At 37.0% G+C, this 18920-nt stretch overlaps 1 protein-coding gene across 2 annotated transcripts in view; it reads right to left on the reverse strand.

Annotated features, from left to right (window-relative positions):
* LOC145979469 (alpha-tocopherol transfer protein-like) overlaps positions 1-14641 on the reverse strand; it is a 54570-nt gene extending 39929 nt beyond the window's left edge. Inside the window, exon 1 of one of the 2 annotated variants that reach the window (XM_083112385.1) lies at positions 14459-14641. The gene's annotated coding sequence lies outside the window, so the exon portion shown is untranslated. The remainder of the gene's footprint in view (positions 1-14458) is intronic. The other variant, XM_083112384.1, reaches the window with a different exon arrangement.
* Positions 14642-18920: the final 4279 nt, after the last annotated feature.

Consider the following 18920-nt stretch of genomic DNA (forward strand, 5'->3'; position numbering starts at 1 on the left):
TGACTTAGATATTTTAACTGATTCTATATAATTTGATGTCGCTGATTCCAAATATGTAGTCAGAAAATGTGTATCACGTCACAATTTTTCACAAATCACATTTGAAAATTTTCACAATATTATAATACTGGGCTAAACTCCAACAATTTTCCATATAGATATCTGCACATAATGAAATTTCTTTTTCTGCTGACTTACATATTATAACTGATTCTATATAATTTGAGGTCGCTGATTCCAAATATGTAGTCAGAAAAAGTGTATCACGTCACAATTTTTCACAAATCACATTTGAAAATTTTCACAATATTATAATACTGGGCTAAACTCCAACAATTTTCCATATAGATATCTGCACATAATGAAATTATAGGACTATACATAAGGTGGCGGAGCTGATAACAGGTATTAAGTTGCATTGTTTGACAAGTCACATTTCAAAATTTTCAGAAAATTATATCCGGCTACATTCCAACAGCACTTGCAAAGAGAATGCGACGTAGTCAGATGTTCAATCAGAGTATCACGTCACGTTGTTTAACAAACATACGTTTCTATTTTCTCAATAGGGAGTTCTTAATGAACAAAAAGTTTAGGTAATTCCGGCAAATTGATCAATTTGTTTCACGAGCACATACAGTCAGCACCTGATGCCTGTACTTATGCTAAACTTAACATACACCACAGAATAGCACAACATGCATACCTACTTAGGCAAAATTATTCGTTTCTTTGATTTTCTGGAGTACGTGGCCTCAGGAACGTCACGCTGCAAGCACCAGCAATAGTCGGCCATCATGTTTTCATTCCATCTCCTCTGATATCGGTGCTCCGTGGCTTTTATGTCTTGGTGGAAGCGTTCGCCCTGTTCTTCACTTACGGCACCAAGATTGGACGGAAATACATCTAAGCGGCTGTGCAGGAAGTGAAGCCTGACACTCATATTTACTCCTAACTTTTGAAACGTCACCAACAAATTTTCAACTAGAACCTCGTAGTTGTGCGCCCTGAAGTTTCCAAGAAAGTTTGTATTGACATCAGAAAATGCACAGCATACATCTTACTTTGTGTGGTTAATTGTTTGTAAGAATTCTTCATCTTCCATTAGCATCCTTATCTGAGGACCATCAAAATACCTGCTTTTACTTTCTCATGCGTCAATGCAGGACATTTTGAGCAAATGTATTTAAAGCAAGCCCCATTCTTATCCAGAGCTTTTACATACTGCTTCATTAATTCCAACTTAATGTGCAGTGGAGCAAGTAACACTTCCTTAGGATCAACAAGCGGCTTGTTCTGGATGTTTTTCGCCCCGACTTCAAAGCTTTTCCTGGCAGGCCACAGTCTTCGTACCCGATGTTCGTTCCTTGCTCGACTGTCCCATAAATACAAAAAGCATGGATATTTCGTGAAACCTGCTTGTTGACCAAGTAACATTGAAATGACCTTGAGATCTTCACACACAAGCCAACTGTCATTTGCATACTTTTTTTCTTTCGAAGCAGTTCTTTCATTGTTTCGTAGCTTTCCTTAAAATGTACGGAGTGGCCAACAGGAATGGATGCTAACTTATTGCCATTATGTATCAACACACACTTCAAACTCCTCTTGCTATCAATAAAAAGCCTCCATTCTTCTGCATTATACGTACATCCCATAGCTTCAATTAGTCCCTTCACATCTGTACAATACACATATTCTTCGTCCCTTTGAAAATATCTTAATACATGCCTATCTCTGTCCAGATACATGAAGGTTGTTCCAGACGCTAACATATTTCTTTCCTTCTTTTCTACACAGGTCCTGCATACTTTATGAGGTGCCCAGGATTTATCTTGGTCACCCAATTTAATCCCGAAATATGCACTATACGCTTTCCTTACTAAGTTAGTAATATTTGTCCTTTGTTTTGAGGTTAACAATGTTCGAATAACTGATTTAAATAATAATCACTATAATGTTCCATGTGCTGCCATCTTGTGACCTCTTTACGGACTACGTTGTTTCATTGCTCTAAATATACATCCCTAATATTAGATAATTTTCTATTTTCCTCCGAAACCTGACGTGATAGAAAAAAACGGATTTCGGTTTTGGATTTACCACCCTCGAATTACTAAAGAACAACCATCAGACTCCAGTCAGCAAAATGGACGTAGACCAGTGTTATTGAGTGTTGGCTTCCAACCGAAACGTGTTTCGTGTTGCTTGTCGCGTGTTACGTGTTTCTTCGGTGTGAATTCTCCCTAAGACAAATACAATTGATGTCGTACTGGACAATAAATAAGATATTTATTTATTTACCAGAGAATTCCAAATACAGCTTTGGCCATTTTACATTGGAAAGTAATAACAATGCAAATAACAAAAAATAACAATGGAAGTAGCAATAAATAATAATAACATAAACTAAAATACATATTTTTTCCTTCAGAATTCACGTTTGTGCATACATACATATGAGATAAAGTTGATTACATGTAGCTTTTAAATACATGACTGGTTTGGTAGCGGGTTGTATTGGCCGGGTAGTCTGTGGAAGAGAGAACCCTGTATTAGGCTTAATCTTGGTTTCTGGTTGGTGAAAAGCTGAGTGCTCCTTGTGGTGCGGGACGGTACTCGAAAGTGAATTTCTTGAAGAAGGCGATCACTTTTTATGTTCCCATTAGTCATTTTATGGAGGAAAATATGGTAAGTTTGGAGAAACCACACTGTGCATTCATTTAAAAGTTTAACTTGTGTTAAGTTATGGGAAATTACGATGTCGTTAAAAGTTGATTGTGCCAGAAAACGCGCTCGTAATGTACAGCGCTGTGAAGCGTTCCTCTCTCGCACGTGTTTACAATATTGCCAGTGCTTGAAACCGTGGAAATTACCAACTAATTAAGACTAGCAATCTTAACTGACGTAACACACATAAAAAATAACACTGTAATCACGATGGAGCACAGTTCCTACCAGGGTTGTTAAAAGTCCAGGAACCCATAAATTCTAATGGGTTCTATTGGGTTCCGCTTTAGGAGCGGAACCTTTTTTCTCGCACAATTTAAATTCGGTCCAAGTTGCGTATTGTTACATTGAAAAAAGGTTCCTGGACCGTATTTAAATTGATCCGGGAAAAAGGGTTGCTGGACCGTATTTAAATTGATTTGGTGAAAAGGTACTTGGACCGAATTGAAACACTTTACAGATAAAAAGGTTCTTTACGGTCCAGAAACCATTTACGCTTTTCTCTCCTGGACCGGAATTTGAATTTATTTAAACTTCCTGGACCTTTAACAATCCTGGTTGCTACATGCCATGTGTTTAATATGTAAGACTGCTGCTTGTGGGGATGTATTATTTTCAAGTAATGGATGTTTTATGTGATACTGTCAATTCACGGCGTCGTTGCTGATAGAAATTTTACGTTTTTATTACATTAAGTGTGTTAGTATTAATGCTGTTGGAAATTTTAAGTGTATTGGGCATTATGTGCGTCCACACAACGATTTTCTGTTTTAGAAAGCGGTGAAAGTAGTCTGGATACGACACACTGGATTAAAGCTGGACCCTCGGCCTCGTACGTCTTCACGAATATTCTGTTCACCCCTCGAATAATGCATGTATATTGTATGCTTATTTCCTTGACGATAGTTTTATTTTAGGCGTGATCAGTTTTATATGATTAGGAGTGTTAGATTTAATACAGTGGTCACTCTATAATCCGGCACTTTGCCAAACCGGCGTTGAGGGAGTGGGGAGAGTGAAATAGAAAACATGTTACTGCATGTCGGCGGTGTCAGAGACCTTGGCACGAGGTAAACACTATGCTCAGTATAGCGATCTGTACGCGTCATTGTTGCACACGCAACCCCATGTGCACCTTTTTTGTCCGTGTTAATTATGTGTATTGCTGCGAGTGCTGTGAGTGAGCAAACGAAAACATAAAGTAATACCTCACAACGCTGCCATTGATTCGTTCACTACGTCCATTACATGGGCAGAAGAAAATGATGTCTCTGCGAGTGATATCTTGGTGTTAAAACGACTTCAAGAAAAAGTTTTAAAAGTGTCATTTCAAGCAAAGAAACAAAAGAAAATTGACACTTTTTTTTAGACCTGTTCCCTCAAAGGAATACTACTGTACTAGTGCAGAAATGTAAGTTTTTATTTTATTTTTGTTATAACGTAAACCTAACGCAGCCCTAGTTAAGGTTACGTAAACTACAGGAAAATGCAATATGTATCTTGTTTCGTAATTTTTTTACAACATTAATTTCCATTACATACGTATACATATTTTGTAACATTTTATGCAATAAACATAGGTTTTGTTATTAAAATGTGTTTTTTTTTTAATGGACCTCCACTACTCCAGCGTTTTCGTTAATGCGGCAGTCCTCTGGTCTGATATCTGTAGGATTACTGAGGGATTACTGTACTTGTAGAATATGTCGATTTTAGAAACGGCAAGACTGCTCCAAATACGTGAAATGACTTTCAACATTATACACCTCAATTATTTGTGATTTACGTGCGAGGCACAGAACAAGGAAATCTGTCGGCAAAATAGGCACAAAATCATGTGGAATTGCCCAAATTAATTTCTCAATTTAGCAACCTGAACGTTAGTTACTCCCTACCTCCGTGGCGAGTGGTTAAAGCAGCGATGTATGAGGCCAGGGATCCTGAGTTCGAATCCCTGTCTTGGCATGAGAGTTTGTTGTGAGTTTTCTTTCATCGTTTTCGTCCTCATCGTCGCGATTAGGCAAAACTGGTAGGAAAGCAACGTAAGATACAGTATATCAATCTAAGTAATTAATTTACATTCTCCGTTATTTGTGGATTTGTGGAGTTGATCGGATCAGCATCATTCTCCCATCTCCACCCCCAAGGGTGTGATTGTCTCAGGGTGTCCATGTATTTGAGGCTGGGAGAACCCCATAGCCACTCCATTCAGGGATATTGGTGGAAAAATTTCCGCCTGAAATCACCCCCCAAAGAATCGAACCTGGATATCCCACTTGGCAGGCAGACACCCTACCGACATTTTTTAAAAGTCAGCTCCAATTCTATATATCTTATATGTTGTATTCCAATTTATTACTTTTCTCTCTTATTTTCTCAACATCAAGGACATAAACATGGTAACACAGTTAAGCATTGTCTCCATGTTAATAAAACATTCAAATACTCACCAAGGCAAAATTTATACTATGAAAAATATATACACTAAAAACATAACGTTTCCACCCAGGCACGTATCTAGAAATAAATAAGTTAGCATTTGATCATATTGGGAGACGAAACATTAGATGTGTTGGGAACGGAAGGGTTTTCAGAGGCCTGAATATGAACAATTTTGTGGGTTTCGGCTTTTATAAGAGCTGCACACATGGGAGGACAAGACACAGTAGTGGTGTTCAGGCTCTTATCAGATAAATATTCGAGATTTGTCTGCGTCCACCTCACAGCCCACAGTTTGAATTTGGCGTTGTCGAGTGGATTGTCCATCCCGTGCATGTGTAACGGCTTCGTAAAAGCACTCAAGACACCATAGATGTGTTGATGCCTGGCGAGAAGAAATGGACAAACACACACACTCAGATGGTTCTGGCACACAATGCGTGGAAACAGAGGAGTCGAGTGGTAAGGAACGTTCCGATTTCACGTTCTGATTAAAATGGCAGCCTTAAACAGTGGCAACGATTTAGGGGATAGTTGCTCCCCATTTTTTCCCCTCTTAATCGTAGGTCTTGTCTACCAAGAGAAAGTATACTTTCCATCCCCCCCCCCCCGTTTTGGAACCCAATCGCCACGACAGGCCTTAAACATACAAATGTGAGGTTCTATCTATACTCCTTAAAACTATGATGTTCAGCTCCCCCCGAAAGGAATTTCTAGATACGTGCCTGTTTCCACCTTCTACCAGGGTCTTCTTCAGATCAATTTATTGTGAAGTTTCGTCTGAAGAAGACCCTGTTAGAGGGCGGAAACGTTACGTTTTTAGTGTATATATTCTTTATACTATAATTTTTTCCTTGGTCAGTATTTTAATGTTTTATTAGCATAAACATCCATGTCTTAACTTAGAACCCCTGTCGTTGTTGCGTTCTTCCCTGGCTACTCCCCCAGGTCTATGTCCACTGACACACCGCTTCTCTTTTTTTTCCTGTGTATGCATAGAATAAGTAAAATAATACATATTAAAAGTGAAACACTATCGTCATTGTATTCGAAGAAACGATTGATTACTCACGCAATCCTTGTATGTTTGTCGAGTGTTAATCATTTACATTGTTTTTTTTCACAACAGTGTCGAAAAGACAATAAGGCTATTGTTACATTTCAATCTATTTACTTCTGCAGCAATCATCACGCTATACGTAACAGATAATCATATATGTACGAGTATTAATAATGAAGGGCTCTGGTGTAAGACATGCACACAGAAAACTAAATGCATCATATCGATGCACTAAAGTGTGTTTTACGGCTTCTTCGAAGAATCGGAATCAAATTTGATACATTTGAGTGCATTTTTGTATGTCGTGAAAGAAACACGAAAGTGCATCATTTGATTCAACTGAGGATTTCTTTCAGTCGAGATGCACTTCAATGCATCGGTTGAGGTTCCTTGATGCACCTTCCTGCATCTTTTCGGATGATACACTTAAACGTTTGGTCTGAGCTACAGAGTTTATGTAGCTGAGACGAAACGTTTAAGTGTATCATCAAAACAGATGCATTCTGGTGCATCAAAACGCATCAAGGTGCATCGACTGATCCATTGAAGGGCATCTCGACAGCAATAAATCCTAACTTGAATCAAATGATGCACTTTGGTGTTTCTTTCCACGACATACAAAAATGCACCCAAATGCATCAAATGTGAATCTGATTCTTCGAAGAAACCATAAAACACACTTTAGTGTACCAATCGATGCATTCGGGTGCATCAATCGATATTATGCATTTAGTTCTCTGAGTGTGGTAAGTGACATTTTGGTCATTTTTGAGTTACAAAGTAAAATGTGCCATCCTTGAAATGTCATACAAATTGCATTGGACTCGGTGAAGCCTTCTGAAATTGATAAACACAACAGGAAAACATTTTATCTACAGTACAGCTTATAGTAACCTTTTTTCCTTAATGAGCTCAGAAATAACCAAAATGTCACTTACCGTGTTTTACACCGGAGCACTTCATTTCAGTTATCCGATTTCTCCGACTTATTAATGTTGTCCTTCTGATTAATTTCCTGTTATACATTTTCACGAGCACGTGGTGGAAACTACAAAGAAAAGTTATGAAACTCGATTTATCGTATAGGGCTCCTTATTCAGTTCTGCGGGGGGAGGGGGGGGCAAAAGTAGTATCGTCCCCAATCGCTCTCGTTCCACCACTAACTAACTAACTAACTCTCTAGCCTTCTTAAACCCGAAGGTTCATGGCTGCAGCAACACAGGCCTTCCATCTGTTCCTATCTTGAGCAAGATCTATATACTCTTTCCCATCCCTACCGATTTCCTTTAGGTCCATCTCAACGTTGTCCCTCCATCTTCGTCTTGGCCTTCCTACAGGTCTCTTACCATCTGGTTTCCCAACAAGAATCCTGTAAACTCCTCTTTCCTCTCCCATTCGTGCCACATGTCCTGCCCACCTAAGTCTTCTTGATTTAATTATTCTAATAATATCTGGACATGAGTACAAATTATGTAGTTCTAAATTATGTAACCTTCTCCACTCACCTGTCTCCTCATCCCTTTTAGGTCCAAAGATTTTCCTAAGGATTTTATTTTCAAATACTCTCAATTTATGTTCCTCTTTCAATGTAAGGGACCAAGTTTCACACCCATATAATACTACAGGCAAAATTACTGTTTTGTATATTTTAACCTTTAGTTTCTTAGATATTAAACGAGAAGACAAAAGTTTATGAAGAGAGAAGTAACATGCGTTTCCTGAATTAAGCCTACTTTTTATTTCCTCTTTAATATAATTTTCATTTGTTAATATTACTCCTAAGTATTTGAATTTGGAAACTGGTTCAAACGAGTTATTATCAATAATTAGATTTTGATTATTACCTAACACTTGGTTTCGGCCTGTAAGCATATATTTAGTTTTCTCTTTGTTAACTTCCAAACCTATCTCTTTAGCAGTTTTGAAAAATATTTTAGCATTATTCTTAATTGTATTCACATCATCCCCCAGTAAGTCTACATCATCTGCATATGCTAACAACTGAGTCACACCATTTAATTTTAGTCCTTCTTTAGTTTCGTTTACCTTCCTAACAGCATATTCTAAGGCAAAATTAAAGAGCAATGGAGATAATGCATCTCCTTGTTTTAACCCATCATGAATTGTAAATTTGTCAGACATATTATTACCCACACGAATTTTACTTTCTGTTTCACTGGTGCATATTTTTATCATACTAACAAGCTTCTTAGGTATTCCAAACTCTACTAATATATTATATAATTTATCTCTTTTGACCGAATCATATGCTTTTTTGAAATCAATGAATAGCTGATGGACATTTTGATTATATTCCCACTTTTTTTCAAGTGTCTGTCTGATGTGAAAAATTTGATCTGTAATTGATCTGTTACGTTTAAATCCACATTGATAATCACCTATAATTTCATTAGCATATGGGGTTAGTCTTGTTAAAATAATGTTAGACAATATTTTGTATGTTGTTGAGAGTAGAGAAATTCCACGGTAATTATTGCAGTTCATTTTATCACCTTTTTTAAACACAGGAACAATTATGGATTCTTTCCACTGTTGAGGGATTTCTTCTTTATTCCATATTAAACAAATTAATTTATGAATTTGACATATTAATGAATTTCCACCATATTTAATTAACTCAGCTGGTATTAAATCAATGCCAGGTGCTTTGTTATTCTTTAGCCTTTTAATAGCATCTTTAACTTCCGTCAAGTTAGGTTCTGGAACAAAAGGTTCTGCTGTGTGGACTTCATTTACTTCTGATTTATCTCCTACATGGACATTTAAAAGGTCATTAAAGTAGTTCTTCCATCTATTTAGAATATCGCATGGGTCAGCTAGAAAATCACCGTCTTTATCTTTTATCAAGTTTACTTTAGGTTGCCACCCCTTTCAAAATTCATTTACACCTTTATATAAATCTCTGATATTTTTATTTTTGCTGTTTGTTTCAATTTCGTCAATTTTGCTTTTCAAGTAATCTCTTTTTTTACTTCTAAACGTGCGGTTAACTTCTCGCTTTATTCTTTTATAATTGCTTAGATTTGTATCATCCGAGTTATTTAACCATCTAAATCTAGCCTGATTTCTTATTTCTATTAGATTATGACATTCATTATCAAACCACGGCTTACTTTTTCTTGGTTTATGGTATCCTATACTTTCTTTAGCTGCTGATTCTATTGCATTACGTATGTGCTCCCAATTCTTATTTACGTCTGTTTCATTTATATTTTCATCATCATTTAAATCCTGCAAAACATCAAATCTATTTGACAGTTTAATTTGGTAATCTTTCTTAATTCTTTCATCAACAAACTTTCCTGTATCAAATTTTATAACTTTTAGATTTTGTTGCTTATGATTTATCACTGAGAGTCTTTCTCTTAATTTAGCAATTACTAAATAATGGTCACTGGCACAGTCAGCACCTCTATGTGTACGAACGTCAATTATACTAGTATGCCTTCTCTTATCAATGAGAATATGATCTATCTGATTATGAGTTTTACCATCTGGAGAAGACCAGGTATATTTATGGATATCTTTATGTTTAAAAGTGGTACTTTTCACAATTAAATTCTTTGAGGTTGCAAAAGTAATCAATCTTATACCATTATCATTACTTAATTCATGAAGACTTTCTTTACCAATCGTGGGTTTAAATGTCTCTTCTTTGCCAATCTGTGCATTACAGTCACCTAACAGAATTTTCATATCATACTGAGAAAATTTATCAAAGACCTGTTCTAACTCTGTATAAAAATCATCTTTATTATTATCATCTTTATCTTCCGTTGGTGCATGTATGTTTATTAAAATAATTTTACACCACCTACCCTGTAAAACTGCATATGATATCCTATCATTAATAAATTCTACTGTTTTAAGAGCCGAGATAATTCTATTATTTATGAAAAAGCCTGTTCCAAAATTATGATTTTCAGTACCACCATAGAAAAAAGTATAATTTTTAGTTTTACAATTCCCTTCTCCTGGCCACCTAACTTCCTGGACAGCTACTACATCTAATTTATACTTCACTATCTCATTAACTGTACACTGAAATGCCCCAGGCCGGTAAAGGCTCAGAACATTCCAGGTGCCTAATTTAATATCCTTATTCCTAATGTAGATCTTATCCTTAGTCCAGGGACCTCCCAAAGTAGTCCCCACCCGGAGATCCGAACGGGGGACTATTTTACCTCCGGAATATTTTACCTTGGGAACATCCATGGCCTTATATTTCTGTTTCTTGACATGTCTTTTTACAGTGCAGAGTTGTCAGCTCTACGCCTAACCCCCAATATGAATGGAGGAACTACTACACAAGACAAACACAAACATATTAGACAGCACAATTACTACACAAGACGAACACAAACACATCAGACAGCATAACTACTACACAAGACACACACAAACACATCACAACTATAACACAATATAAACATACACACACCACAACTACTACGCAATATAAACAAACAAACAAACAAACAAACACAAACAAACACACACACACACACACACACACACAAAAATCATTATTAACAGGAATGAGATGGAAAAAATAATTCTGCCCGACAAAAGCAGTAGGTAAGCAGAAAAAATTGTTCTATATGTACTTATAGATGTGAAAAAAATTCAATTCATACAAAATACAAGTGTGCAAACGTCAAAAGTAGGAAAATATGACAAAATGAGGGCTGTGATATTGTGCTGTGTTTTTCTGTTCTTTGTGTAGTGTTTTTGTACCTGATGTAAAAGTATATGGGCATTTATTACCTATTTAAAGCTTCCATGATAAATCACGAAAACAAATAACACCTAGCATCAGAATAAGAAAATATGCCATGCTATGTTATTGGTGAGATTACATTACAAAGAAGCAATGATGCTGTTCCATAACTGCTATTTCGTAACCGAATATATGTGTGTATGCATCACATACACTATCTTTAGGTGTATTCTGGAGTGTGCACGGGTTTCTGAGTTGGGAGGGAAGAGGGTACAGAGACACATCCTCCTATTGACATTTCTTTGTTGTATAAAGGTTGAGGAATGGAAATGGAATGCAACGATGTGTGTGATCAAATTTATTAGGTGAGTTTCTAATTATCTTTCAAGTAAACTGCATATGTGCATACTTATTACTATACTTCCACTTCAATATATAAAATTTTCACGTAAATTGCTTGGATAGTTTAAACAATATTTGACATCTTGTCTTGCTGTGCAACCTTCACGGGAGATAGCCAAATTTAAATGGTATTTCATGGCAAAAAAAATGGCATTTAAATGGTAAGCGGATGGGTTAAACAGGTGCGGCGACCATAAGCTGTTGAGCGCACCTGCAATGTCGACTAGGATGGCTAGCTACCAGATACTTTGCCTCTGAGCTCTCCACTACTTTTCCCAGTGTGCACAATGTATCCTCAGTGGATCTTCCCTGTGTGAAACCAAACTGATCTGTATTCCTTTTTTAATTTCTAAATTCTTTGATTCTCTTTAGAAGTACTTTCCCCTGAAGCTACGATTTTATTAAAGTTTCATCTCGTTCCACCAACCCTCCCCATTTAGTGATTCTGCTCTTGGATATGAGATGTCTTTCCTATTCACTAATCTTTCATTGGTATTTGAATATAAAAATTCTTAGTTTATTTTACGTCCCTTTTCTGGCACTTTTCGCTACTCGTGACGATGAGGGTGAGATGAAATTGATGAATGGATATCACAACACAAAATGACCCACAAGGAGGATTATACTGACTGTGACTCCAGGTGTCAGAGCCTTCTAGTGCCTTCGGGGGGCGGTGGGTTAATTTCTTTCATCATTAATTTTGTTAAGAAAATATGTTAGAAAGCTTTACACCTAGAGACCATGTTGCAATATGTGCGATGAGGCTGGAGAGGGGGGATCACCCTTAGTAATTAGTCATTTAGCTGATTCAAATTCAGTTTTTCGACTAGATGCAGCATATTTAATCCGTTAGATGAAGAAAAGGAAGATTTTATGGGCAGACCAGACCAAATAAAGCGTTCACTAACGCTTAAAAGTGACGTTCAGTAATAGGGTAGTAGTAATTAAATACGTATTTTGAGGAATTATGACCAAGGGCGCCCCCTGAGATATATAGAAAGACTTTACATACCTAATGAGAATGGTGAATAGCACTTCAGAAAATATATAATTTTTCAAAATTTCCAGAAGTGCAGAATAACCGAATGAAATTGGAGCGTGATTTTCGAGTGCCGTGAAAGACAGCCTAGTGGTGAGGATGCTTTTTGAGAATTTTCTTAACTAGGGGAAAGGATCGATCAAAATTTCCCCCATTTTAGAACACCACCAGAGGAAAAAAACTGCGGGTGGCCATGCTTATTATTAGACCTCGGATTTTTAAGTTCTAAAAAGTGTGCTTTTACATTCCTAAAATAGGCTCTAAAAATCCTAAAATAGATTCTAAATATCCTAAAATAGTTTCTAAAAATCTCAAATCAGGGTCCAGAAATCGTGAAGTAGGTTCTAAAAGAAATTGTTCAAAATTCCTGAATATACTGATAATTTATAATCGTTAGAAATAAAATTTCACAAGAACCGTACGAAATTTTAATACGTATACCAAATATTGTTTTTTTCCCCAAATTTTAATTTCTTTACATAACTTTCAAAATTATCCACAAATTAATACTATGCTTGCGCTGTTACTTTTTCATTGCTCTTAGTAGACAAGGCTTAGCATTAAGAGTCCATAGTGTGGGGGCAATCTAATCGCCGCCACTATGCATTTTTTTTTAAAAAAAATCATATACTTGGAGGGAGGGAAATCGGCAGAAAACATGTTTCAAACACGTCAGTCATTGAATTGTTTCGGCACTGAACCAAGTAAAATACCTCTGTGAGATATAAGAATCCTGTAAAACCTGAAAAAACATGTAACAACCTAAAAAAGTTTACTTTAGGCAGTTAAACCTAAAATAGGTTATTTTAGGCATTATAAAACTTCATCAGTTACGTTTTTTTTAACGCTTCGTACACCAAGGTTGGTTAAAAATTGTCCACACTTTGATTCGGATAAGAATTTTTATGGATATTTCTTTAGTATCATGTCATAACTCAGGTTTTGTGTCAAAAATAATATAACTCTTATTTTCTGTCATTCAATACTTTTAATTTCTAGAAAATAACCCAAAATTTAAAAAATAGTTTTCGTGGTGGACATAAAGTACCCACCCTTGGTGTAACGTGTTACCATAATGCGCATGTAAAAGAACCGAGAACAGGAAGAGGAAGATGTGTTTTTTGTTGCAAAGAAGCCAGATCAAAAAATGTACAGTTGAACAAGTTTGCAAGAACAACAATTGTATGTGGAAAATGTGAAGCCTTTGTTTGTGGAAAACATAGTGAAGAAAGTCACGTGTGCCGCTCTTGCAAACGCAAGGCTATTGATTCAGAGTAACCAACAATGACTTTTGGAAAGTAATATAATACAATAATGCTTACTCTGTAGCTTCCAACAACAAAAATAATTTATGTCTGTAGTACTACATCATTGCTCTTATAATTCGGGAAATATGTGAATAGAATTTCCATAATGTTAAAATATATTGTAAGAATAACACATAAAAATGGTGATATACTTAATAGAATTTCCATAATGTTAAAATATATTGTAAGAATAACGAATAATAAAGGTGATATACTTAATACCTGCTCTGTTCGTAGCCTTCAGTTGTCTTAGTTTATAGTTACTACAAAATAGAGAAGAATATTAAATTTTCTGGGACAGAAATAATGATTTATGTGGTGAACAATTTTTAACCCTCCCTTGGTGTGCAGTGTTACGCGTAACCTCTTGGTGTACGTAGGGTTAATGAATAACTTGTTATTTTTCAATTACTTGCTAAGGAGAAAATAGGTTAGAAACCTAAAATCCGACGTCTAATTATCACATAATCTGGGGGGAAGCTACACTGGTCTCTTCTTTACTCACTGACTCAATCAACGAACATGACCCCTTGAGATAGGAACCTCGAAGTTTAGAGGTTTTAAAACTTTTGTTTTTAAACAAGCGTATACTCGTATACGTTTGCAGCCCAAATCCTTGGACCTAGAAACATAATGATACTTCTATTATAAATAAGTTCTCAAAATATGGGCACTGTATTATACACATCGAAGGGTTAAGCCATGGGCGGTCGCTACTTTAGTATCATAACAGTACTCACCAGTAATTGGGAGTCCAGAGAACACTCGCCACAAAACACAACCAGGAGCACTCGCTCTATCATTTCAACCGGACAGCTTGACCTCCACACCGTACACGCATTCACGCACTGGCAACGAAGCAGAGAGGGTTAATTGTGTGACGTAATCCCTTCCGAGAGCTCTATGCAAGCGACCAGGACCCTCCTCTGCAGCTGATAAGAAGTGTAAGAAGAGCAAGCAGCCTTATCGCCTCCTTAACTGGATTTTAGATTCTTGCTTCATTGGAAGACAACAAGGAAAGTTCGCAATGCAAATTGTGTTCAAGGACTGTGTTGTTCGTGCTATTAAATGCACGGCTTGAAAGGAAAACGTTCCTTAAAAGTCAATGCAAAGTTGTCCAGACTCTCCAGGTCATTGCCACGGGTTCAAAAACAATTACATCACGGTGACTTTTAGTTTGAGTTTTATCTTAAGTGAACTTCTATGCACAAATAGGCTAATTGGGACTAGGGTAACGGATCCGAGGTAAAAATCTGATATTCCCCGGACACCTATAACTTCTGCGTTTTGTCAATTTTTGACATTTGTACTTACCTATCTGCTTCGCGGAACATTCTTTAAGGCGTATTCACGTTTTTCGTCCCGGAATCGGTGGGAAATTTAAAGGAACAAATTATTTTCGTTTGAAATTTTTGAGTCCAGATTTCCCACCGATTCCGGGCTCTGCCCCTGGGGTAATTGACCTACCGCCCCAACCGCTAAAGCGGCCCCGCCTCCTCTCCGCTCCAGCTCCTCGGCTTTCTCTATAGACTCCCTGTTAAAGGCATGTTAGGAATTGGCCGGAGTTACCTACCCCCAAATGAGCCCTAAACTTTTAAATTTGAAGAAATCCGTTACACCTTCCAGATGTTAGACAATGCTACAGGAACTTATTAACGTAAGTAGTTTCCTCTGTAAAAATGAAGAACCTGTCCGGGGAATATCAGATTAGTACTAGTTTCGATTGTTTTATGATTTTTTCAATATCTTCCAGCAGGAAGACTAAAAAGCAGGCTTTATTCAGGAAATACATGTTTCTTTACTCTCCATAAACTTTGTCTCCTCGTTTAATATCTAAGAAACTAAAAGTTAAAATATACAAAACAGTAATTTTGCCTGTAACATTATATGGATGCGAAACTTGGTCCCCTACATTGAATTTGAATTTAAAATTTTGGGTGCGTCAGCACTAAGGCTATTCTGCACCCTTCACATTATACGGGATCCAGCCCCTTATCGTTACACATAAAAACTATAACGTTGCATAACTAAAATCATAAAATATTAAAATCTTCTGACTTTCGTTAAAAGCTGAGGCTGTAAAGGAGCACTCAGCACAAATAAGGACAAAAAACAGGACAACACAAACAAAATTATACTGGCCATGGGGCCAGTCGCCAGAGCCTCGTTAGTCTGCAGTCCAGGGTGTACTACGTGGAACTGAGGTTGTCTATTGGGTGCACTACGTGGTAGGAGCACCTCTTACACCCCCTTTACATTTAAATAGGAAAATAAATTGAGAGTATTTGAAAATAACATCCTTATTAAAATATTTGGACGTAAAAGGGATGAGGAGAGAAGTGGAGTGGAGAAGGTTACATAATTTAGAACTACATAATTTGTATTCATGTCCAGATATTATTAGAATGATTAAATCAAGAAGACTTACGTGGGCAGGCCATGTGGCACGAATGGGAGAGGAAAGAGGAGTTTACATGATTCTTGTTGGGAAACCTGATGGTAAGAGACCTGTAGGAAGGCCAAGACGAAGATGGAGGGATAATGTTGAGATGGACCTAAAAGAAATCGGTAGGGATGGAAAAGAGTATATAGATGTTGCTCAGGGTAGGGACAGATGGAAGGCCTGTGTTGTTTTCCGCTTTGATGGCGCTAAGACTCTGTTATCACACCAAACAAAGAAGAACCGTGTTGTTTTGGTCTTATCTACTTGTCATAAAACACCTAGTGTCAACCCAATCAGCAAGAAGCTCGATATTATTGAGTGTTATAATGAAACTAAAGACGCACTAGACCAGATGTGATTAAAATATGATTAACATTATATTGGTAAATACTTGTTTTGTACGTGGAAAACAAAGTAAAAAAATGGAACTCCTATGAACAGGCGAGACTTTGCTAAACAACTACCGTGCGTTCATTTCGATCTGCAGCCGAGAGATCGGGAGAAGCGTGGCGGGCTGCGCTGACGGAGATGCCGACATTTGCGGCCTGTAATGCCCGCTTATTTTTATAGACATATGCAGACATTTATATAAATATTGCAAAACGATCACTAACCTGTGTTATAACACGCAAAAGTTCTTCTGTAATTCATCCAAGTTCTGCTCTTATATACACAAAAAAATACGCTTCAGAAACGATGTTAAGAGCCACAGATAATAAAACATTTTAATCATAGTTTTGACCAGTAACGTCCTGCTTAAGTTTACATCCTTGAAAGAGTTTTGTGCCGAAGGGGATCGTTTGGAGGTTTTGAATGTGCAACACTGTATCAAGATTACGCTGTAGAAGAAACCGTTAAAAGTCAATAGTGTTCGTGAGCTTCCTTGCAATCCGAAATCTCCGAGCTCGAGTTTTTTGTTCCTTCGCGACTAGATGAAGACAGAGTTGTAAATATAGTGGCGAGCAATGTAAACCAAGAGCGTGTTAATTTCGTACTGTGCGCAAGAGTGTTATTCTTGGTTACTTGCAGTTACTTGTTTGTGTTATTGTAGTGTGTATGTGTGACGTGTCAGTAAGACGATTGGAATGCCAGCCGCAAGACTCACGTTAGAACAAAGATTTTTTTTATGTATGACACGTACCTACGTGAAAACAAACTCGTGTCGAGACGTGTGTAGGTAATTTGTACAGAAATTCCCATGCGTTTCAACTCCACACAGAGATACGGTTAGACATCTTGTCGTTAAATTACGAGAAACTGTATCGTTAAATTTTAAAACACCTAAGCAAAAACGACGGATTCTAACCGAAGCAAAACTCGATGATATTGGTGCAGCGTTAGAACGTTCTCCAAACAAACCTCTACGCCGTGTTTCACAAGAGGTGGGCGTGTCAAAATCATCGGCACATACAGTCACTAAGCTACTAAAATTAAAACCATACTCTTATAACACAGGTTAGTGCTCGTTTTGCAATATTTATATAAATGTCTGCATATGTCCATAAAAATAAGCGGGCATTTCAGGCCGCAAATGTCGGCATCTCCGTCAGTGCCGCCCGCCACGCTTCTCCCGATCTCTCGGCTGCAGATCGAAATGGACGCACGGTACATGTTGATCTAACTGGACCCTGGTTACGGCGAAGAATGGAGGTAAGAATTTTGAGCAAACCTCTGCGACGAATGATTGGAGAAATTCTTGATGTTCCTGTCCCAAATAATTCTCCAGAACCACAACCACAACAAGGTCGCAAAATCTGCTCTTTTTGTCCTTCAAACAAGAGGAGAATAACTCGGTTCTTCTGTGACAAGTGCTCAAGAGAGATTTGTGGGGAACATCAGGCAAAGTGCTGCTATGACTGTGTAACGGACATATAAATTCTCAAAATGTATTTAAAGTGTTTATAATGATGTATTCTTTAAAGATATGTAAGTAAAAAAAATATTTTCAAATTTGAGTGTGGTCTTTTACCCTTTTAAAAAGTAGTCTGTCAGACGAAGGGTTAGTAACTTTTCTTGGCTAAAAACACGTTATGTGTTCTAGGGTTATGTGTTCAGACTAATGAGCACAGTTTGGATTTCGAAAAAAATGTTATTTATGTTGGAAAAAAACAACTTAAAAATTACCATACGCAAGCATTCGCGCTTCCCATGGACAATGTATTTTCCGCTGACATGCGATTAAGTATCGTAGACTAGTGGGAATTAATGCAGACGTAAATCGGAAGCTTAGTAGAATGCATTTAGGGACTTTATTTTAATGCTAAGAGAACCAAACCTGACTTGACTGTCCCTTCATCAATTTCATCATTTCATCGCTCATCCTCATCGTCGCGTGTAGCCAAAAGTGGCAGAAAAGCGAAGTAAAATAAACCAAATCAAACATAAATAAGAATCTGAAGGGGAAAATATTCCATTACCAAAAATAAAATATATAAATATACAGTAATTAATTTGTTGACACTGCAGTTTTCTTGGCAGTGTGTAGCTGTCTTAGGGTCGTAATTTCGAATTAGATGACCTCAAAATATACGAAAAGTGAACGATTAATGGAAATGGGGATGCACATTTCTATTACTTTAGTAAGCATTCAGTCGTAAATCCTGTGGACACAGTGTGATTTTCGTGCAAGGAAGGGTTCCTGGGACAACAACTAGGTCGACGTTTATTTATAACATTACGAGGGTATGGATTTCTCTCAACAAGTGCAACAAATGTTTATGCTCATGGAAATTATTTATACAATTTATTTGAGTAACGTC

Source organism: Lepisma saccharinum, chromosome 26, assembly GCF_977018435.1.
Source record: "Lepisma saccharinum chromosome 26, izLepSacc3.1, whole genome shotgun sequence".
In the NCBI taxonomy this organism is placed as follows: domain Eukaryota; kingdom Metazoa; phylum Arthropoda; class Insecta; order Zygentoma; family Lepismatidae; genus Lepisma; species Lepisma saccharinum.